Source organism: Ambystoma mexicanum, chromosome 3p, assembly GCF_040938575.1.
Source record: "Ambystoma mexicanum isolate Mex_15411 chromosome 3p, UKY_AmexF1_1, whole genome shotgun sequence".
NCBI classification, from domain to species: domain Eukaryota; kingdom Metazoa; phylum Chordata; class Amphibia; order Caudata; family Ambystomatidae; genus Ambystoma; species Ambystoma mexicanum.
Window position 1 is genome coordinate 311,652,122 of NC_090925.1, and position 23,466 is coordinate 311,675,587.

The following is a 23,466-nucleotide window of genomic DNA, read 5'->3' on the forward strand; positions in this document are numbered from 1 at the left end:
CATGACCCGGTTTCCTCTTTACTACGTTTGTTTCGCTGTAGCCACGGCGGGACACATCAGATACAACTTGAACACATAGCAATTGAGTTTTAGCTCTCCTCCCGCCACCCTCATATGTGCGTCTCTCTCTCTCTCTCTCTCTCTCTCCCCTCCCTGTCTGTCCCACTCTCCCTCCTTCTTCACCCTTTAGAATGACGGGTCACTCAGGTTTATTAAGCAAAAATGCACCGTCCCTGCCCTAATAGCCGGTACTTCATGACGGATACCTTACTGAGTTTGTCAGCCCAGTTTCCGCCTGTGTAGGGGGGGCCGACATGGAAGTTAAGGGTCTCTCTACCCCTCACAGTAAGATTTGTCCGCCATTACTGGGGGGTTCTTTGATTGCCCAGCAAACTATTTGTTTCAGTTCTTCATTCGACTTATCCCTATTTTTGCCACCACTTACACACAGCCCACTAATTTGCTTCGATCTGTCTCACATATTCCCAACAGGGTCCTGAAACTACGCCCGAAGAAGGTGGCTTAACCTTCTTTACTTGCCACTGAAACGCGACAGCACAAGGGGATACCGGTGGTCCCATAGCCACGACCACCTTCACCAACTGTGGACTTTCGTTCCAACTTTCCAACTTTTGTTTCCCCTGCCCGCGTTGGCAGACCCAATAGGGTTTCACTTCCAAGAATTGCTGCATTGACATTTGAATAGTATACAAAATGATGTGACTGGCAGTTGGACGAAGAAATGGAATTATAACTGCATAGAGTGTAATTTAATCCTATAACTGCTGAATCAATGTGCCTTATTTGTTAATAGACGCTCTGTTCTCTATGGTTTTGCTTCAGTCTGTCTTACTCTCTGTATTCTATATGACCAACTTCTGGGTCATCCACATTTTCTTAAGACTGGGTCTTGTCTATCCACCAATATACACTGTTTCTTTTCTCTTCTTCCATGATTCATGTTTGTTCTTTCCACACTCATGATACATACCAACATTTCAAGGTATGACAAAGGTATGACAAATGTATTTAGAGCTGCTATCACTTTTTACCGAATACATTTATAGTATGTAATGAATAACTTTCTATTGTGTGCTTCAAATCTTTTTGGAACAACTCCAAATTTCATAAACTCAAGGCTATGTCTTTGTGTTCTTTAGCATATAAAACCTCTCTATTGGGATTTGTTTATTATCCAAACCCACTGTTTGATACTAAGATATTCTGCATAAATGTATTGCATTGGTATCAATACGTGGCAGCAGTTCCCTCTCTTTCGATATATAGAATTAGGCCTATGGCATCCAAAGTACAAGGTAAAAATGAAACCTCTCTTCTATTGGTTCAAACTGTGGAGCAGTGTGACTCTAATATGCCACAAAGACGCCCTTTTGGGTGTTTTATATTCACCAGTAGGGCCAAAGTGGATGCGCGCGGTGTGCGATAAATAGTGCACCATTTGAAATTAGAGCACCTTTCGGGCACCGGGGGGTCCTACTCTAATCACCAATCTATTGGTGGAATCAAGCAGGTCTATTCTGATTGGATAAATCAGAGTAACCTAAAGAAAGAAATGAGGACCTCCCTATCCTCTGCATCCCATTTACATAAATCAGCCTCGCGCTTCCAGTATTACCTCAATAATCTAGAATTCTATGCGACATCTTTATTGGTAAATCTGACGGATACACCTTTTGTTAAGGCATTAAGGAGGACATCTAGCATGTGTTATTCTTATGCTCTATGTGTGTGCCCGTGAGATAAACATGGCTTGAATCCCTGCCTGTGAAGTTAGGGCGTTGAGGGAAGCCATTGCTGAGGCTCAATCCCCCTTACAGAAGTATATGGTGTTTGCTGCAGGGACCAACATTGAGATGGGATAAGCAGGAGCTGAAACCAGCTCCTGGGTATCCTGCATTACCCAGCGACCAGGAGCAACCGATGGAGGAACACTTATGATAATTATAGCTGCACTGTTGGTTTTATGCTCACTGATCAGAACATAAACCTTGATTGCTTGATTGAGCAGGAAGGATAGGGCAGTGAGACTGATCAGTGTGGGACGCTGGCTGAGCGGCACCGTTCCTATCTGTTGTTTCTAACACTACCGTTTACGGCACTTACCTGTGCTAAATTGAGAACGCTCTGCAGTTTCTGTTTACCGCGGCTAGCCCATCCCGTAAAAGCCCTTCATTGCCCTCAGTGCCACTGGGTGCCCCAGGGAATCAGCAAATATGGCACATTCTGCAAATAGCCAGTCATACATAGCTGGGACCATACTTTGCACCAGGCCGCCCCTACTCGGTTGGAAGTGGCCCATTGAATCCTGACCAGTACAGAGACTTAGGAGTCATCACCGACAGGAGTGCAGCTCTTACTGGAGAAGGTCAGCATCACACTCAATGCCAGGACTTTGGTTCTGTCAGAAATGTGCTCTGAAAACCAGCTTATCCAGCCACTAAGAGGTTACGAGTGTCGGCCCCTCATTGATAGTGCCTCGAGGGTGGAAATATTAAAAACATGGCCATGTTCCTCTGCACCCCGGCATCTCACTGCATCATCCTTTCGTTCTCTAGTTCCTTCGGGAGGGGTTGAGTCGGTAGAGCTTACACTTTCAGAATGAGTTAAGGCTGCCCCTAAATACAGGGAAGAAATGTGGGGGGAGACTGACTGTATTTGTGACTTGCTGTACCGCCCTCTGCCATTTCCTATTATCTGTTTGCAGGACTCCTTTCTGGGCTTACTTCCACATGTGAGTTTAGGCTTCCATCCCAGACACGATTCACAAACTGGTCACATCTGATCCTGGGGCCTATAGCCCTCGCTCGCAGAAGGAGACTGAAGAAATTACCTTGTATGGTAATGTCACTATATAATTAATTCACTCACAGGAACAATGCTTGGCTTCCAGTAAGGACTCCCTCCAGGTGAAACAGGCTGCACCCCAATAGAATCACAAAAAGGCAGACATCAGCTGTTAGACGAGATACAAATACTCTATTTATGGCCAGAGACCACACTAAAAAGCAGGTAGTAATATCACACAATGCGAAATAGTAAAATTCATATTCACAGTCATAATCACAGTGAGTTAGTGTAATACATTCCATTCAGGTCAACCCCCCTCCAATACCTGAAAGGGAAGAGAAGTAAATAGTTATAACACCATTAGTCCACATGAATATCAGCCCTAACTTGCAAAGTCCATCCCTAAATTGTATGGGCCCTTGTGCCCAAAAGTTCACAAAGTTTGCAATAGTTTTAGGGAGTGAGAAAACGTTCAGGGTAGGGTCCTGTGGATATGAGTAAGGTTCCAAAAGTCAGAAGAGGGCACATTCTAGTGAGTAAGACTGTTCCCAGCTTTCGGAAACCTGTTATGTCTAAGCCAAACAGTTGTAAAGGTTTCAAAAGTTATTAAAACTTTTCAAGGTTGGAGATAGAGGGGCAGATAAGTATTGCTACAACTTAAAACCGTATGTTTTTCTCCAAACTTGGCAGGTTTTTGGAGGGTCACCTGAGGTCGGTTTTCCCACCGTTTGTTCTGGACGAAGAAACCCAGGAGCTCCAGGTGCAAGAGGAGTTCTGGTCGGGTACAGGAGCTTAGTGCAACCTCTTCTCGATGAACAATGCAGCAGGCACCAGTATAGGACTCTTCAAGAACGTCAGTTTCAGAGACAGTCACTGTTGCACAGTGACAGCAGGGGATACAGATGTCACAGTCAAATATGTCCTCTATCTCTGGTACCGTCGATGCTAGGATGCTGAAATGTCGCAGGAAGGTCTTTTGCAGGACAAGCTGACGAATCCTCAAGTTCCGAATCAAAACACAGAATGACAACTCTTCTACCGCGGTAGCCCAAACGAGAGCTGGTCAGTCCAATAGATGGCCCAGGGACACTTCCAAAGGCTCCAACTTATTGAGTTACCAGAAGAAGTTGAGAATGGTTGTTCCCACCACTGCTAAGGGTCGAAGCACTGATGAAGGTCTTGTAAGATCACTAACCAGACAGGGCCCCACCAGAACTCCAACAAAAGTGGGTCACCAGGCCTTCTCAGGATCAGTCCATGGGTCATCCAAAGTCTTCATGACTATACAGGATACTTGGCTCCTCACAGGATCTCTCGAGAATGCCTGCAGGACTCCTTTTCTCATGAAACAACTCAGGTGAGCACAGAAACTCAACCAAACCAATGAAGATCTGCCCCTTACACACACCCCAGCAATGGTCCAATCAGGGACCAAGGTTGGTCAAACTCATGCATATAGAAACCAGTTTGTGTATTGGGACCAGCCAGTCCCAATCCACTTCCCGTCTTGCAACACCCATGACTTGCACTAGCCTCGAAAACCAATGTTTTCCTGGGAAAGTGCATGACCAAAAAAGGAATTTCCTGACCTGGCAAGACAGGAAGAAAGCCAACAAACAAAAGGGTCAAAATAATAAGGGAAAACCTCGTGGCACAACCATGTTAGGACACTAGCCACAGTAAGCAGCCAAACGCGGTAAACGCGGTAAAGCTAAAATAAAACACAGTAAAATGTCAGGCAAAAGAAACTGCTGCCACCAGTTTGTCATTAGGTACATCTGCAAGTAAGCGAAAATCCTTTTGAGAGTAGTCTAGGGTGATATAAAAGTATCCCCATTCCACTGCATGGTAAGGTGCTGTGTGCAACATGAAAACTTTACCCAAACAGATAACAAAATGAAAAGGCTAAGGGAAACATAGTTTCCCAGTACTGACAGTCGGAAGGACTAGTCAGTTTCCCCGTAACATACGAGCAAAAGGCCAGTGGAGTGTAGCTGGAGGCTTCACTTCACTGCACAAAGTCAGGATAAAGTGCAAAAACCAAAGCAAAAAGTTTGGGGGTCAATAGAATATGGAGGAAAAGTTGCTCCAAGAGAAAACTTTGCTAACACCACACAGTTTGGCCTACACAAGCAACCATATGAGGAGACTCAAACAGGAAAACAGAGTACTTGGTGTACCCTTACCATGAGGGATTTACAGCCCTTTAGGAGGGGCATATAGCGCATCATTCTGGATAGATCCATACAGTACACAGAGAGGACCACTTGTGTGTGGTTAACCAGGACGCAGTCCCCTCGATTGTTTGCATATGTAGGTCCTGGATTTCTGGGTAGGTTCTGCATTTCTGTGCATATTTACATCTAAATATGCAAACAATCGTATATGCCGCGTTATGGGGACAAATCAATACAAATTGCATTACATTAACAGTATGCATGAATTAATTCATTATAATTGGATCTTTATAACGCGCTTAATGCCGGAGAGGTTTCTAAGCGCGGACCTGGGATTCGAACCTGTGTTGCTCTGCGTTGTCTTGCTTCCAAGAAGAGGGCATGCCCACTGAGCTATATTCCCCGTGTAACATTTTGACATGATTTCATGCACAGGGGTGGACTGGGAACCAAAAGTGGTTCTGGAAATGTTTTTCAGAGTGATGAGCAGAGAGGAACATACTGTCAGAACACATTCTTTACATGTACGGGATGTGAGGGAGGAGGAGGGATGGAATGAAGGTGTTCAGGAAGCATGGCAGACAGGAGCAGAATACCAGGGCACCCGCACAAAAGAGGCCTACTGGAAAATCTCCAGAGTTCCTTGCAGGGCCCTCCCACCACCGATCATGCACCGCCACCAACATCAAAATGGCTAGCACAGTATTCCTGTTTCTGATGCGGTACCGGATGAGGCGTCATCAGGGAAAAGGTCACATACACCAGTTAGAAAAGAGTACAAAGCACACTGACTTCTCAGCAGAATGGCAGGATGGAATCTTCCGGTCTCACAGTACATCTACCAGCATCCAGTAGGACAACATTGCAAGGCACCTCTTTGCCTGCAGGACAACCTAAAGTAAGGGAACACCCCGATATTGAGTTTGTTTTGCTCGTTCATTATCTTACCCCTCCCTCCTGGTTTTGCCCAGTCCTCTTTGAATCACTTCCCAGGTGCTCCTTCACCTTGCTTTTCTGCGGGCAGTATGTGGTGTGTAAGCATGGCACCTGCCGCGCCTATCACCGTGCCACCTATAAAGGTGAACCAGAGTATGCGATATTGGGGTATACCAGGTGTTGCGGGCGCTGTGGCTCAGTGGTTAGACAGGGATTGTACTAGAAATGAGCTCATCAGCTGCAGACTGGCACAGCTAGGCTAACCCCTGCCTAGCGTAGTATCACAGAATAACAACGGTGTGCCAGGATCAACGCACTGATACAAAAATAAACAGTTGGTTTCAAAGGAAGATTTCAGTTTAGTAAAACAGGTGGTGATTTATTTTCCGTTTCTCTGAGTTATATATCACCACCTGTTTTACTAAAGTTTATTTTTGTATCAGCGCATTGATCCTGGCACACCGTTGTTATTCTATAAAGTTGAACCTCTGGTGTCAAACTGGTCTACAGGTTGTGGTCATTCTGGGCTCTTGCAATTCTCAAGGTCGGACATAAAGGGTTCCTAAACTCGCATAGGCCCCAAAGACTTACTGACTGAACACTCGAGAAGCAATGGCGTCCCAGCATCCTTGGCGAGCTCATGGTTCCCACGTCACAGAAGTACCAAAAGGGCCGACCCTTCCTTGACAGTCAGAAGAAGATGAAAACATTTCAGGATTACGCACTGCGTAGCCTATAGCTTTCATTCTTGCACAGCCATCTCAAAGGCACCCCCAGAACCAGCCTTCTTCTAAGAAGGGTGCCTGGCCTGCGTTGTTCCCACTGACCCCTAAACCAGGCCTGTCGGGGCCACTCACCATCCTCCAGGACCATAAATACAACCGGCATTTGAGCTAATTCAGTATGTCACCCATCACGTGCCGCTGCCAGAGAACCTTCGTAACACAGAACCGGGCCTCAATGCATCCCCGTATCATCCCATGGACTGCGATGACAGCTCCATCTGTTTTATATAATGAAGTTATTGGTCCACTACATGAGCCTCTCATATCTTGATGTGCTTCTTTTATGCTGCGCCTGAAACCATCAAAGCAAAACAAAATAAGTGAAGTCACAGAATAAGGGCGCGTGCTGGATATAAGACGTTCAATGGCGCCAGGCAAGACTGGACTGGAGCTGCATTCCCAAGAGATTGATGCTGCTGCCAACCTCTAGGAAAACATGGCTCTCCTTCCACGCAGTACCCGCAGGGTCAGCATTCGAGTATCTACAAGATGTCCTCTCTCGTGTTCCATTTCCGGGGAACAATGGCACCGTTTTTTGGCTGAAAAAAGCGAATTGAGATTTTTTAAAAATTGTAGATGTCGCCCCCTCATTCCCTCTTCCCGGTTATTTACTGCCTATTCCCCACAGCCTCTTACCCCTTATATCCCTTTATCCCCTGACCCCCATATTTTTCGATTCGTTTTTTCGGCCAATAACGCCGTACCACCCAGATACAATCCAGCACCTGGCCACATTTGCAAAGAACAGCAACTTGTGTTGAGTTGGACTCCCATGTTTGGGTGCCTTGCAGAAGTAACTGAGATCCTCGGAAAGAAACATTAATCAGGTGTAGACTACCGTACAGTGGGGGCGTGGGGGGACGCTGGGACAGCAAGTGTGGGTAGCACTAACATGCAATGGTTTCAGAGAAACATACTACATGCTACATGATTAACCTTTGGAGTATTTGCAGATGCATGCTTTTGTTAATTTACAGAATTTGTACTTAGGTGTAGGACATGGGGTGTCCATGGGGGCAGTGATGCCACCTCCCTCCAGTGAAAGGATGTGATTCTTCAAGGGAATCACGAAGGCTGATACAGTGGGGATGATACATTGGGGATGATACAGTGGAGATGATACAGTGGGGATGGACCTGCTATCGGAGGGTCGGAAGTTCCAGTGGCAGGTGTGAGGAGGGCGAAGGGGCAAAAGCAAGAGGCAGCCTAGCAAGCACAGAGTTCAGAGTGTGAGGGGATAAAAAGCGCTAGATGGAGTTTGCCAGGTTGGCGGTGACGACCCATGGAAGAATTTGTAGACCAGAGGATCTTAAAGTGGATCCATTTGGGCACAGACAGTAATCCCACATGAATGTGGCAGGCACGGGTGGTTAAGGGTCATGGGATGTGAAAGAGGGGCAGATGGCAAAGATAAGGCTCTTGAGTAAATGAGTAGAGAGGAAGTCCAATGGGGAGCCTGGAAGAGTAGGCAAGCCCCAGAGAATGAGTGTCCAGAGGAATCTTAGTAGAGCGAAAGACAAGGAAGGGCTGGATTTTTTGGGATTGTTCAGGAGGTCAGCCATGGTAGCCGTAGCAGTGGAAAAAACATTTCAGGGACAGAACCGCAGCGCTTTGAGTAATACACAACCTGAAGAAGTGCTTCCTACATTCCAAAGACAACAAAATGGAGTGCGTTTATTTGCAGAGAACTGTCTATTTTCCTATCTAGTAGGAGAGATTTTGTTTTTGGTGAATCCCATTCATTATTCAAAATGTTATGTTAATTGCCTTTTATATGGCACAGGCCACCGTCTTAGTGGTCTTATAGCGCCAAAACGTTGTCTATGTGGGTGAACTTTGACCCCCCCTCCACCACCCACGCCAAGGGTGTAAATCAGACCTGAAGAACTTTAGGAGAAATAAACATATGCACTTAATTTCCAATGATGCTCCCAGTTCCTTTTGTCAGTTAATTCCCAAATCATCAAGGAATAGAGGTGATCCTGCTGGTGCACACGTATTGGTCCCACTCAGCGGCCATCTTGGAAGTATTGCTCTTTTTACCTCAGAATGGGTGACACCATCATTTCAATCAATATGCATTTGTCCATATATATTATACCTATTGATTGTACCCAGGCTCGGACTGGCCTACAAGCCAATAGCCCGTGGCCGAACCAAAAACGCAAAATGCTAGTGTGGGCCAGTTTTTTGGATCAAAGTGGCCCACTTTTTGCCCAATGTGGGCCAGTTTGTTGAGCTATTACATTATGCGGTTAGTATTTTTGACCAGTGTTGCTGATTAAATATTCTTTAAAGTGCACAATATTTATGACATTTTATATAAAAACTCCCACTTGGGTACTATTCAAACAGTGTCACCAAAGGTATGAATTGCCATTAACAAAGGTGGACCACTTTTTAATTGGTGCCCGAGAAAATGTTATGGCCCAGTCCTACCCTGATTGTACCCGGTCCTTCCAAGACTTATTTGTCGTTACAAAGTAACCACACAGAACTGGGAATTTCTAAGGAACAATATCTGCTCGCTTACCCCAATTGCATCAAACTTGCTTTCTTGTCACAAGGGAACGCTTTTTTATAATTCATGGACAAACCTTCAAAGATGCACAACGCATTGGAGTCGGATGAGGGAAGGTCTCCATCAGGCACGCTAAGTTCCAAAGGCTATCCTTCACGGCTTTTACGCGGCTAACTCTCTAACCGCGGTGGCAACACAAAGGCTACTCGCAACCACGTTAACTCCACCTTCGTCCTCACATGCCATCAAAATGTGACAAATGGAAGATTCGGGTGGATATACTAAAGGTTAAGTGGTTAGCAAGTGTTGTGCTGTAACTAGGAAGAGTGCAGTTGGATCCATTGTAAAGCACCTCAATGTAAGATTTAACCAATCTGTATTCTACCACAGAATGATTTTAAAATAATGAGCCAGAGGAGGGCCACACACATTTTTTGTGTGGTGACCTGGAAGAACATTAAATAATTAAGAAATAGAGAAGCCATGATAACACATTTTACTTTGCTGCTGAGACTCTGCCCTCTTGCACTGCATTCCCAAGGCTGTTGGGTTCAAAGACTCTATGGCAAGAGACAGCAAGAGCATTGTGAGCAGTGTGTTCAAGAAAGGGTAGGATGCGCCAGACTCTGCTCCAGGGAGATTTCTGAACAATAGATGCTTCTCCTGAGACATTGCCCAGTAGTCATGGTTCTTGTCCTCAATAAGTGGTCCAATGGGTGGCGTTACTGCCTGTGCCCGCAGCCATTAGCATCTAGCCACTGAAACGGTTTGAACGCTTTGGCATTGGGTTTGAAGGACAACCACTGAACATGAAATGTTAGATGGACAGGACATCCAAATATCTAGTGAGATGAAGATAGGAAAACACAAATGTATAGATCTGGCTGGAAAGAACAGTCTGTGCCATTATGAGGAAGAGGTTGGAGGGAGTTGAGTCATCAGCGAACGGCACAGGCATCAAAGAGAAGCTGAAATGTGAATGTAAGGAGAAGGTGCGCACGGAAGGGAGAGAAAGAGGGAGAAGGACGCGCAATGTGGTATTGGTGAATGTCTAATCTGTAGGTCCTCCGCTTCAGCATCGATGAGGAGACACAAACTACTGTCAAAGTGGGGAAGACCTGGGCACCACAGAGAGCAGGCCAGAGTGGGCAGCACAGAAGAGACAAACTGCTAGAGCCAAGCAAAGCCACTGGAGAGAGTTCTGTTGAACAGGACCCCAGACTGGCAGTAGAAGGCCAGGGAGGTAGAGAAGAAGTTGCCTGAAACCAGGGCAGAAGCAGAGACTCAAGGAGAAGCAACAGCCACCAAACCCAATGCTATAGGCCACTATTAGTAAAGTCTGCTGGAACTTAAGAGTGTGAGTTCTATGTGCACATTGAGAAAGACATTCAAAAACGTGATGCCTTTTTTATCTGGGAGTAGAGGTTCATTTAAGGCAATAAGCAATCCGATTCATGAAGACCTTTTGCGCGTTTCTAGAGTGAATCGTGAAATATCTATTTCATGATTCAGGAAACGGCCCTTGATGGAGATGCGAGAGTTTTCAATAGGGACACTAAAGAAACAAAGTGTATGCTGGAATTGGGAGTCTCCAATCTTAAAACATCTTAAGAATGAGACAGTAACATGGCCAAGTGCATGTTGGTACTTGGAAGCTCACAGACCAGTTGGTTTTGGGAAGGTGAACCTCGGTGATGTCTCGACCTTGAAGCAACCAGAGCCAAACTGGACCACTCTGAACAAACTGTGTCAAAATAAAGCCTTGGTTAACTTTTACTTGATTGTCACATCGATAACGTTGTCAAGCCCGTCATACAAAACAAAGAGAGGAAACTATTTAAAGATGGCTGCCATCAAAATGATTGCAGCTGCTTGAGATAGGGGCCCAGCTTCAATATCTATATCTGAAAAAGGCCACTGCAGTGGAGCTGCAAGGGATCCAGGTGTGACATAGGGGAGATGCAGAAACAGCAGCGGAGACTCACACAACCAAGCAAGGTTAGAAAGTGTGCCCATGCTGGTAATTACAGGGATAGCAAAGAATGAGAGGCTCATATTGGTGGTCGGGGGCAGCAGGTCGGCACTCGTAGCATTTATAGGTACAAGTGAGCATTTAGGAACTTTGGAACTGCCGCAAAGATCAGCAACTGTTGCCCCCATTCCAAGGATCCTGATCAGTGGAGATGCACCCAATGTCCCACTATAATAACTAATTTGAGTTAAACTACTACTGTTCTTGATGGTATGGTAGGTGCCCAGGCGTTGCTATTTACCATCAAAGGATGAAAACAAATCCAAGTGTTGCAGAACTTCACACCATCCTTATGTGACTAATGGCATCGCGTTCAGTGGATGAGTAGACCCCATGGCATCTAGTTTGGGGGGAGTCAGCTGAGAGATGATGAGCTGAAAATAAGGCACTAGCGGGAGTCTACGGAACATTTCCTGGCAGGTGGTGGGAGCGGAGGGGCAGAGAATCTTGCACACACGGGAAGTGTGAGAACTAGAGTTGAGGCCATGGATGTGACCAATTGGACACGTGGCAGTGGGGACCACAGGAACATGGGTTCCTTTTAGGATAGGAGCTTGGGTGCAGGAATGGGAAAACTTAACTGTAAATATCGCTCCTTAGGATTTGTACATTCTTTAAAATTAGCCTTTTAATTAACCGCTGTTGTAGGAGCTCATACCACATATGCTTTTAGCCTTTTGATGTCAGTGAGGGTGCTGGTGGATTCTCATTTCTTTTAGACATGTAAGAGAATTAGTGGTCTACCAGAGGACCTACCTCCATGAGTTATTGCAGTTTCCCTTTAAAGGAGAAGCACAATAACATGACACCATCATGTGAGCGGTCTAGTCCTTTTTTTAATGAGAATGGAGGCGGGAGCTTTAAAAGCTGGAAGCCCCAAACAAATGGAGAACACCCACGAACTGCTGGGTGCATGCAGACCTCTCTGGTGTGGAGGTCTGGCAGAATAAACACTCGAGGGCCGTGGGAAAGTGCAGAACGTATTCTGTGGAAGCAAAGGCACAAGAAGCTGGCGGTCAGTGGCAAGCCGTGAGAAGGAGGCCGACAGGACCGAGGGAAACGATTGTGTAAGTCCTACTCTGTTGAACCAGGACTGCTGGATGTGCGCAAGGCACAAACAAACTGCCAGGAGAAGACGTGAGCGACCGAATGGAGAAACAGAAACCGGTGGCGGCGGAAGACAACGCAAGGAGCTGTAAGACTGACCGGTGAGTGCAACCAGAAAGGGGGGAACACCGGCCTCGCAGGCAGTCATAGTAATAAAGCAAATATCAAGCATTTTGCATACTGAATTAAATGAAAGCAAGGCATTTTGAATACCAAACTAAATGAAAGTAAGATAAAGCAGATGAAAAGCATTTTGAATATCGAACGAAATGAAAGCAAGTTGGGAACACTCTGGCATCTTGAGAGGAGTGAAAGATTGTGAACCTTACTGAAAGGGACGTTTTGAATGGCATTGAAATAATGAACTGCATTAACTGAAACCAGTGCTAGCAAAGCCAAGAGAGCACAAAGAGTTGTATGCAGGAGACGAGAAACCCAACATTGGCCACATCCAAGAAACTGCGTAGAACTGTATATCATAAGGAAACAAGCATTGGCAAGAGCCAAGGAAACATAAGAATGTGTAACAAGTACAAGGTGGTTAAACCAGCCGCAATACAATGTCAGGAGAGTGTGACACATGTGAATGAGTCCAACCTCACTGCTGAGGAGAAGCAGTGGACTGCTGTTAAATTAAAAGTAGTCAAAGAAGGTTACCGGTCGCGTGACCTGTAATGGGTGGAGCGTGTGGTCCAACAACTGCACCTAGACCTGGTGGCCCTGAATGGAAAAGCCACGGAAAACACCTATAAAGAAGCTTATGTTGTACAAAGACGTTGTTGTGTTGTTGAAGTCAAGTGTTATTTTGAAAGCTGGAAGGTTTGAACTCCAGGGGAGGGGAACCCCTGTACTTGATGAACGACTTTGAACTTGGGGAAGGGGAGATAATCACAAGCCAAAAAGCTAGAAAAAGCTATGACCCTTGCTTTGAACACTGTTCATTTTTTATGATGACTTCCCTACACATTGAGTGCAGTTAGTTGTCAGGACTATGCGAAAGCGGAAACGCGAGAATTCTGATACAACTCACAAGGCGGTGTGGCGCATTGGTTGCAAGCGTATCCTCTTCAGATATACAGTACTCTGCTAACTAGAACAACCTGTGGGAACCCACCATTCAAAATACTCTTATTATGACCACATGAACATTTGGGGGATACGCAGAATTTGTTGCTCTACACATCTAAGGTCGCAAGTAGAGGCGTTGCGGTGACATGGTCGCCAGCGGATTCCAAACACACGCACCGAACTTTGCAACATGACTCGCTATTGTGACACAAATTTGAAAACTAGTAACTAAGAAGACATACGAACGTACGAGTTCTATGCAGGACTCAATTGAATATATCTGAGGAATAGACCGTAAAACAGGTTCATTCCTCCTGTTTACAGGCCAAGGACTCAACACTCTAACGTGAAAAGTGTTTTTGTTACAAGCCGTGCCTTGAAAAAAAAACTAAAATGGCTGAAACACATGTTGGCAAAGTGAAAGATTGGCAAAGACTGTACCAATCAAAGTGAACAACTGTGATTAAACGTGGGACTGCATTGTGTAATTTGTTTTTTCTTTCAACTAAATATATGTGGCATTGCATCTCCCATGGAACAACAGCTTGTTTTGTATCCTTAGACTAGGTTAGGGTAACCCATCAGTTCCATTGGATTGCGGCAGTGTTTTCTCGGACACTGTCATGATCTCTGCTTCCAAAAGGTCAGGGTTTTCCCAACTCCCTTGGAAGCAGATCCATAACCCAGGTTCCGAGTGCCAACCAGTCCCAATTGGGACCTTTGGACCCAGTCCTGGCGCCAGTGGCACCAGGCTCATAAATATGCCCAGTCCCAGCGCTGGAAGCGCCGGGCTCATAATGCTTGGGTGGACTTACCTGCAGCAGACCATGCTGCTTACTTGCCTGCCAGTTGAGCCTCTGATCCTCTTCTGTTTGGAACTACTTTTCCTGTTGGGTGGGGCTGGAGCCACTCCCTAGATTTAGAACACTGGAACTCTTCTGGAAGGCAGGAACTCTTTTCTTACCAGGAACTCTTTTCTTACTTAGGCGTGGCTGTGGAAGGAGACACCTAAGCACTACAGGAGGCTATTTAAACCACACCCGGTGGATGAATCTTGCTTTGCGTTATTCTGCACCCTCTGCAGCAGGACGCTCATCGTGTCTTCTGCATCCAGTCCTGGGCCTAAGGAAAAAGGCTTACCATCCTGAATCCAGTCTTCAGCAACACCTATAAAGACAAGAAAGAACAGGTTAGCATTCCGGCATCTGAAAGGCAAAGGCTTACCTACTCTTCGTGCGCTCCGGAGGTCTTCATACTGCATTCCGGCATCTGAAAGACAAAAGCTTACCAACTCTTCGCACGCTCCGGAGGCCTTCGGCGCTGCATCCGCATCTGAAAGACAAAACAAGGTGCGTTTAAAGACATTGGGTAACTTTAATACTCACGTGCCATTACTCCTTTCCACATCTAATCCAGTGGGTATTCCGGCACCCTGCAGCCGCTCCGAACTCGTACCTGCAAAATAAAAAGACAGTTAGAGCGCATCGTGAAACAGGCAACAAGCGCTTACTCACGTGCTTCCAGGCGCTTCTATTCATCACACGGGCTCCATCTTCAACTCACTTCAGCCCGTCATCCGCCATCGCCGGAACCCTGCAAAACAAGAGACATCATTACTAAAGACTTTAAAAAGACATTTGAATGACTCGAAACTTACCGTTCGTGCAGTAAACGACGGACAGCAGTCCTCTGAAGTCAAGAGGCCTGCGCTACCTATCCAGTGAAGAAACTGGCTACAGCACCCTGCCCCGAGGCAGATGGAGAGCTTGGCATTCACTTACCTAAGGTGAGAGCGTTAACCTTTGGGGGTCTACAGGAGAGGAGAAGAGGAAAGAGATAGGGACACCCCAATAACCCCAGTTCATTAACCCCATATTTTCTATCTGCAGACATCTTACTCTACACGTCAGGCATACAGTGCACAGAGGTCCAGCCCAAAGAGCCAACCGGGTGCTACACATCACCTTTGAAGATACGGTAGTCGCCCAGTCAAGACCGGCGCCTCTGCGAGAATCAGGTGAGCGTTACAGAACGCAAAGCCTACCGCAAAACTCTCGCCCAGGCGCTATGGAAACCTCGGATACTGACCCCCTAGCCCGGTTACTTGGGGAACTAAGGGCAGAAGTGCATGCAACTCGTCAGGAAACGAATGCTCTAAGAAGGGAACTAATTATTTCCAAGGAGAGAACAGACAATCTTGCTAGACAAGTGCTACAGTCACAAGCCGGACAGACCCCGTTACCCGCATCAGGGGCAAATCTTCCTTCAACATCCTCTATGAATCCATTGCAGATCAACCTACCTGGGAATGTACCTCTGGCCCCGCCCGAGCGATTTTCTGGTGACCCAAAGAGGTTTGCAGTATTTATCAATCAGTGCCGGTTGCACTTCTTATGCCGGCCAGCAGCCTTTCCAACTGATCAAGCTAAAGTAGCTTTTGTACTTTCGTACCTTAGTGGCAATGCGGCAGACTGGTCGATCCCTCTAGTTCATCAAGATGATCCGGTTCTCCATGATTTTCAAGCCTTTCAGCTTAGTATGGAAAAACTGTTCGCAAGACATTCACAGGGGCAGGTCTTGGACAATGAGCTTCTTTCGTTGCGACAGGGTAATCAAGACCTTTTGGCTTATATTGCATCTTTCAATAGACTAATAGTGGAAACTCAATGGCCTGAGGACAAAAGGATTACGCTGTTTTATAGAGGTCTACGTGGAGAGCTCAAAGACGTTTTAGCCCAAGTAGTGAATCCCCCACAAGACTGTTCGGATTACATAGACTTGGTCGTTCAAATAGATCACAGGCTGCAGAACAGGAAGGCCGATCGTTCCAAGTTTGATGCTCGAGTATTTTCCAAACCGCCAACTCCTTCCAAAGGAGTAGACTCCGGGGAACCCATGCAAATAGGGGGTCTGAAAGGTCCTCTAACACAACGGGAGCGGGAAAGGAGGAAACAGTTGCAATTATGCCTATATTGCGGAAACTCAGGGCACTTTCTTCGAGACTGTCCGGTGAAACCTGCCAAGAAGGCAGTAGGAGCTGCAGTTACCAAAGTTACAAACTCTGAGCAGGGAAACAACCTCGCCCGACAAGAATAGAGGTCCTCTTGCCGAGCGTAAAAACCAGTTCCGTGACCTCGCATTTCGTGATACCTATGGTCCTCATTAGCCCTGATAATCCGGATCGATTACATGCAATTGAAGCTTACGTCGACAGCGGTGCCATCGGCAATTATGTGGATCATGAAATGGTTTTGAGGATGAATCTAACTCTTTGTCCCAAGGCTGTAAAGGACGTCATTACTACGGTGGATGGTACGGAGATAGCCTCCGGGCCAGTAACGCATACCACTCAAGAAGTGACGCTAGTAAGTCAAGATGGACACCATGAGAAGATCGTGTTCGATGTGATCAAGGCCCCTCAGTTTCAGATTATTCTAGGAATACCTTGGTTAGAGAAACACAATCCTCTGATCGATTGGCGAGCAAGAACGGTCCAGTTTCCAGAATGTGTCTCTACTTGTCACCCTCCACCTGGTGTTGCACTGGCCGCAATTTCTTCAGAGACTCCCCAGTTACCTCCCGAATACCTAGAATACCAAGATCTTTTCCGGAAGGATCAGGCTAACTCTCTACCTCCTCATAGGTCTTATGACTGCCAGATAGACCTGATACCTGGATCTACTCCTCCTTGTAGTAGAATTTATGCCCTCACCGAGCCTGAGAACCTTCACCTTCGACAATACCTGGATCAATACCTGGCAAATGGGTTTATTCGTCCTTCCAAGTCCCCTGCTTCTTCAGCTTTGTTCTTCGTTCCAAAAAAGGAAGGAGACCTTAGAACTTGTATCGATTATCGCTCCCTGAACCAGATCACCGTTAAGAATAGATATCCGTTACCTTTGATCCCTGAACTCCTGGACCAAGTCAGAAAAGCATGCATATATACAAAGCTGGATCTTAGAGGAGCTTACCACTTGGTACGAGTAAAAGAGGGCGATGAATGGAAGACGGCCTTCCGCACCAAGTATGGGCTATTTGAATATCAGGTCATGCCCTTCGGACTTTGCAATGCCCCGGCCGCCTTTCAATATTTTATGAACGATGTCCTCAGAGAGCTCATAGATGTATGTGTTGTTGTTTACATTGACGACATCCTCGTTTATTCTTCATCGGAATCTGAACATCGGAAACACGTGAAAATGGTCCTCGAAAGATTGCGTCAACACAAACTTTTCGCTAAGTTGGAAAAATGTGTTTTCAACGTGACTGAAGTTGAATTCTTGGGATTCATATTATCACCTGGCGGAGTGCGTATGGATTCAAAGAAGGTCGATGCAGTTCTCAAATGGCCATCACCATCCTCCGTAAAAGGTGTGCAAAGCATGTTAGGCTTCGCTAACTTTTACCGCAGGTTTATCCCCGAGTTCTCTCGAATAGTCCAGCCCATCACTGCCTTGTTAAAGAAAAACAAACGTTTTGAATGGTCTACCGAGGCGGAACAAGCTTTCCAGGATTTGAAGACTAAATTTATCTCTGCACCAATCTTAAAACACCCTCGCCCCGAACTCCCCTACATCGTGGAAACTGATGCTTCAAGTCTTGCCATGGGGGCAGTTCTATCACAAAAGGACCCGGTAACCAATCAGTTGCATCCCGTGGCATTTTGGTCCCGCAAATTCTCGCCTCCTGAAGTCAATTACACGATTACTGACAAGGAACTTCTGGCTATTAAGTCTGCCTTTAAGGCTTGGCGGCATTATCTGCTGGGGGCCCGACACACCGTTACTGTGATTACGGATCACCGAAACCTGCAATATTTGAAAACCGCAAAAGCCCAATCCTCTAGACAACTCTGTTGGGCATTATTCTTTGCCGAGTTTGACTTCATAATTACCTATCGACCTGGTACAAAGAACGGTAAAGCCGATGCCCTTTCTCGGATGGGAGTGGAAGAACACTTGATCAACCCTAAACCTGTACCAATCATTCCCGAACAAAGAATTCTGGGTGTAATCGCCACAGAATCCATAGAGGAAGTTAAGGATAAAGCCAGGCAACTTGTAACTCCAGCAGATATACAGAATTGGCATCTGCAGGGAAAGGACTTTGCAGTAAAGGACAACTTATTGTATTTCCAAGAACGATTATACCTACCCAGCACAGATTTACAGAAAAAAGTAATCTCTTGTTATCACGACTCTTTAATGGAAGGTCATCCCGGTATAGCCAAGACCTCAGAAAAGATCAAGCGCTACTTCTGGTGGCCGTCTTGGAAAAAAGATATCAGAGACTTTATAATGTCCTGTGGAGTATGCGCCCAAAACAAGAGTCAAAAGGAAAGACCAGCAGGCCTCTTACGCCCTATTGACATCCCACCTCGCCCTTGGCATACGCTTTCTATGGACTTCATCACCGATCTACCTCCATGCTCCGGATACAATACGATTCTAGTAATCGTGGACTTATTCTCCAAGATGGCGCATTTCATTCCGCTCAAAGGCTTGCCAACAGCAGCAACTCTGGCCCAAGAATTTCTCGAAAACATCGTCCGACTGCACGGTTTTCCTTCGGTTCTAATTTCGGATCGAGGTAGTCAATTTATTTCTCATTTTTGGCAAAGTTGCTGTCGGTCGGCTCAAATTGATGTGAGACTATCGACCAGTCACCACCCTCAGACCGACGGACAAACCGAGAGGACCAATCAAACTCTGGAACAGTATTTACGCTGCATGCTGCAACAAACTGAAAAAACGTGGAAAGATATCCTTTGGATAGCCGAGTATGCCTACAATAACTCTGTCCATTCGGGAACTGGGAAAACCCCGTTTTTTCTTTTGTACGGCAGTCACCCTCGAACCTCGGAGTTGGATCCCCTCCAAGATCTTGAAACACCAGCAGTAGACTACCTGCATTCTACAATCACCCAAGCCTTTAAGGAAGCTGTTTCTCACCTTCAAAGGGCTAAAGAACAATACAAGAAAGGAGCAGATCAACATCGGAAGGAAGCCCCTCACTATCAAGTAGGGGATCAAGTCTGGTTATCCACCAAATATCTATCTCTAAAAGGGCCACGCACATTCAACCCAAGATACCTTGGTCCCTATTCCATCACTACCATAGTAAACCCAGTAGCGGTCAAGTTGGACTTGCCCCCGCACATGAAGATACATCCGGTCTTCCACGTCTCTCTATTAAAACCCGTGCAACCTCAAACCCGACTAACCAAATCTCCAAAACCTATCCTAGTGGATGGAGAACTCGAGTTTGAAGTCAAAAGCATTCTGGACTCCAAGATCTCCAAATCTAAACTATTCTACCTAATTGACTGGAAAGGCTACGGCCCCCAAGAGAGATCCTGGGAACCTGCTGAATATGTCCACGCTCCTCGCCTAATCAAAAGATTTCACCGAACATTTCCTGACAAGCCAAAACCCCCGGAGAAGCCCGGTTTGGGAGGGGCCTTGAGGGGGGGTACTGTCATGATCTCTGCTTCCAAAAGGTCAGGGTTTTCCCAACTCCCTTGGAAGCAGATCCATAACCCAGGTTCCGAGTGCCAACCAGTCCCAATTGGGACCTTTTGGACCCAGTCCTGGCGCCAGTGGCACCAGGCTCATAAATATGCCCAGTCCCAGCGCTGGAAGCGCCGGGCTCATAATGCTTGGGTGGACTTACCTGCAGCAGACCATGCTGCTTACTTGCCTGCCAGTTGAGCCTCTGATCCTCTTCTGTTTGGAACTATTTTTCCTGTTGGGTGGGGCTGGAGCCACTCCCTAGATTTAGAACACTGGAACTCTTCTGGAAGGCAGGAACTCTTTTCTTACCAGGAACTCTTTTCTTACTTAGGCGTGGCTGTGGAAGGAGACACCTAAGCACTACAGGAGGCTATTTAAACCACACCCGGTGGATGAATCTTGCTTTGCGTTATTCTGCACCCTCTGCAGCAGGACGCTCATCGTGTCTTCTGCATCCAGTCCTGGGCCTAAGGAAAAAGGCTTACCATCCTGAATCCAGTCTTCAGCAACACCTATAAAGACAAGAAAGAACAGGTTAGCATTCCGGCATCTGAAAGGCAAAGGCTTACCTACTCTTCGTGCGCTCCGGAGGTCTTCATACTGCATTCCGGCATCTGAAAGACAAAAGTTTACCAACTCTTCGCACGCTCCGGAGGCCTTCGGCGCTGCATCCGCATCTGAAAGACAAAACAAGGTGCGTTTAAAGACATTGGGGAACTTTAATACTCACGTGCCATTACTCCTTTCCACATCTAATCCAGTGGGTATTCCGGCACCCTGCAGCCGCTCCGAACTCGTACCTGCAAAATAAAAAGACAGTTAGAGCGCATCGTGAAACAGGCAACAAGCGCTTACTCACGTGCTTCCAGGCGCTTCTATTCATCACACGGGCTCCATCTTCAACTCACTTCAGCCCGTCATCCGCCATCGCCGGAACCCTGCAAAACAAGAGACATCATTACTAAAGACTTTAAAAAGACATTTGAATGACTCGAAACTTACCGTTCGTGCAGTAAACGACGGACAGCAGTCCTCTGAAGTCAAGAGGCCTGCGCTACCTATCCAGTGAAGAAACTGGCTACAGCACCCTGCCCCGAGGCAGATGGAGAGCTTGGCATTCACTTACCTAAGGTGAGAGCGTTAACCTTTGGGGGTCTACAGGAGAGGAGAAGAGGAAAGAGATAGGGACACCCCAATAACCCCAGTTCATTAACCCCATATTTTCTATCTGCAGACATCTTACTCTACACGTCAGGCATACAGTGCACAGAGGTCCAGCCCAAAGAGCCAACCGGGTGCTACACATCACCTTTGAAGATACGGTAGTCGCCCAGTCAAGACCGGCGCCTCTGCGAGAATCAGGTGAGCGTTACAGACACTTTTTGGACGTTGACTGTTTTGCCCAAGCGCGCATTTACCTGGTACCCCATAATTTTGTTCCAGTTAGTTGTGAGAGAAAGTATACGTTTTGGGCACAGACAGAAGTTTTACTTTGGACTTCCTGATGCAGACAATCCTTAGTTTTCTTTAGGTAGGGAAATCCCACCTTAGCATAGGGCAAGTTACGCATTATTACAACCCTGGCTTTTTAAGTTAAATAAAACTTTGTTGAAAGAACATGAACCTGTTGTCTGTGTCTGGCTCATGATGCCTTCACACCCCCCACTGTGAGGGTGAAAGCCATTTGCACCCCGGGGTGTAACCGCAGCGCAACTGTTTTCTTTTCCTCAGGTGATTGGCTGTGGAAGCGACACCAATCTCCCAAGAAAAAAAGAAAGAAACAAAACCAAGATGCCCGCCACCATAGGGAAACGGGACTAAGTCCCTTTGCCATTTCTATGGTGGCTGGGAGCGAGAGGAGCGCCGGGAGCAGAGCACAAAGCTCCGGTACAGCAGGTAAGTGGGAAGGGAGGAATGGAGTGGGGAAGGGGTTTGTTTTATTTTAGTGGTTAAGGAAAAACAAGATGGCGCTACCCGGGGGAGGGACACAGGTAGCTAGAAACAGCATGTGGAGAATGTGTATACTCGCCCGCTGTTCCAGCCACCTGATTGGCTCAGCGCCTTTCCCTGATAGCTGAAAAAAACGACTGGTCTTTGTTTCTTGATCTGTTTTCTAATGAAGATAGTACTTGTTAGGACAGTTCTTCTGAAGTCCAACTAAGGTTTTAGTAAAACCATTCAACTGACACAGTACAAGACTCCACTCTTAGTATAAGGCTATACCACCTGAGTTCATGGTAGCATAGACAGAGCACCAGGCTTATTTTAGGAGGGAGAGACGGCTGTAGAATGAGTACAAAGAAATTGTATTATACATATGGTCCAAAGAAACACCAATACCCTATATACTGTAAAAATAAAGGGTTTATTTTATATACAAGCAGACCAAGAGATTCCTGGGTAACTAAGCACTATCATAAAGCATATTAACACATTATAAAAACAAGACACTATGCTTTAAATACACAGATGAAATCTCAGACCTTATTTAGAACACCCAACAGTATTTATAGGTAAGTCAGACCTTTACTTTACTACTTTACAGTAATTCAAGGGTAGTAGACCCTAGCAGTTGTACTGTGGCTCTCAGAAAGGAAATCAAATAGTAAATCAACTGGACAATATGCTTTTCCGAATAGTGGGGAACCTATTCCAGGAACAGTAAAAACCTATATGTGCATTTGTGATAAGACACAGTTATGCTAGGTGAGTAAAACCTAAGGGTGTAATATACTATTAAAGGTACTTTTCTGAGATCGGTGAAACACAGATTGAGATAAGCAATAACTCTTGTCACTTTTTCTAGGATGGCACACAGCTAACTCAAGATAAGTAAAACCTGCACACTTTTTAAAGGAGCCATCAGCAACTTAAAGGCAGGTGTAAACCTAAGACTCTTTTTGTGTCTGTTGCAAACAGACCAGGGAAAGCAAAACCCAATGTTACTCTTTATGAATGTAGATAAAACCTAAGGCAGACTTATTCTGGACAGGCTAACAGAAAGTCAGGGGAAGGAAGACCCAGCTGGGGACACTCATATATTTATCCTAACGGGAACAGTGAAAGGAAACCAACAGCATAAACTTTGGGAAGAGGCACAACCAAATCACAGGTGAGTATTATTATCTTACATCTACTTTCTGTTAGAATGGCAAAACAGTTTCTAAGGAAATAACGATGTTACATATACTTCTCAGAATGGCAACACATTAATCAGGAAAGTAAAACAACCGTATGTATACTTTTCAGAATGGCAGAGCATTTCTAAGGTAAGTAGTATCTTTTGTAACTGTTCACTTTCAGAGATACAGTTACCAACCAACTTCTTTTACAAATGAGTAACTTTTTAACACTTGTTATTCTTTTCAAGGCAGAACCCTTTACTTATCCAGTCCTTCCCATATCCTATACCATGGGTTCACTCAGAGGCAGTATAAGGACCCTAATGGTCTAGGTGCCAGCTGTAGGCAGGGTTAGATAAGGTTCAGTTGCAGGTAAAGTCAGAGTTGAGGGTCCAGGG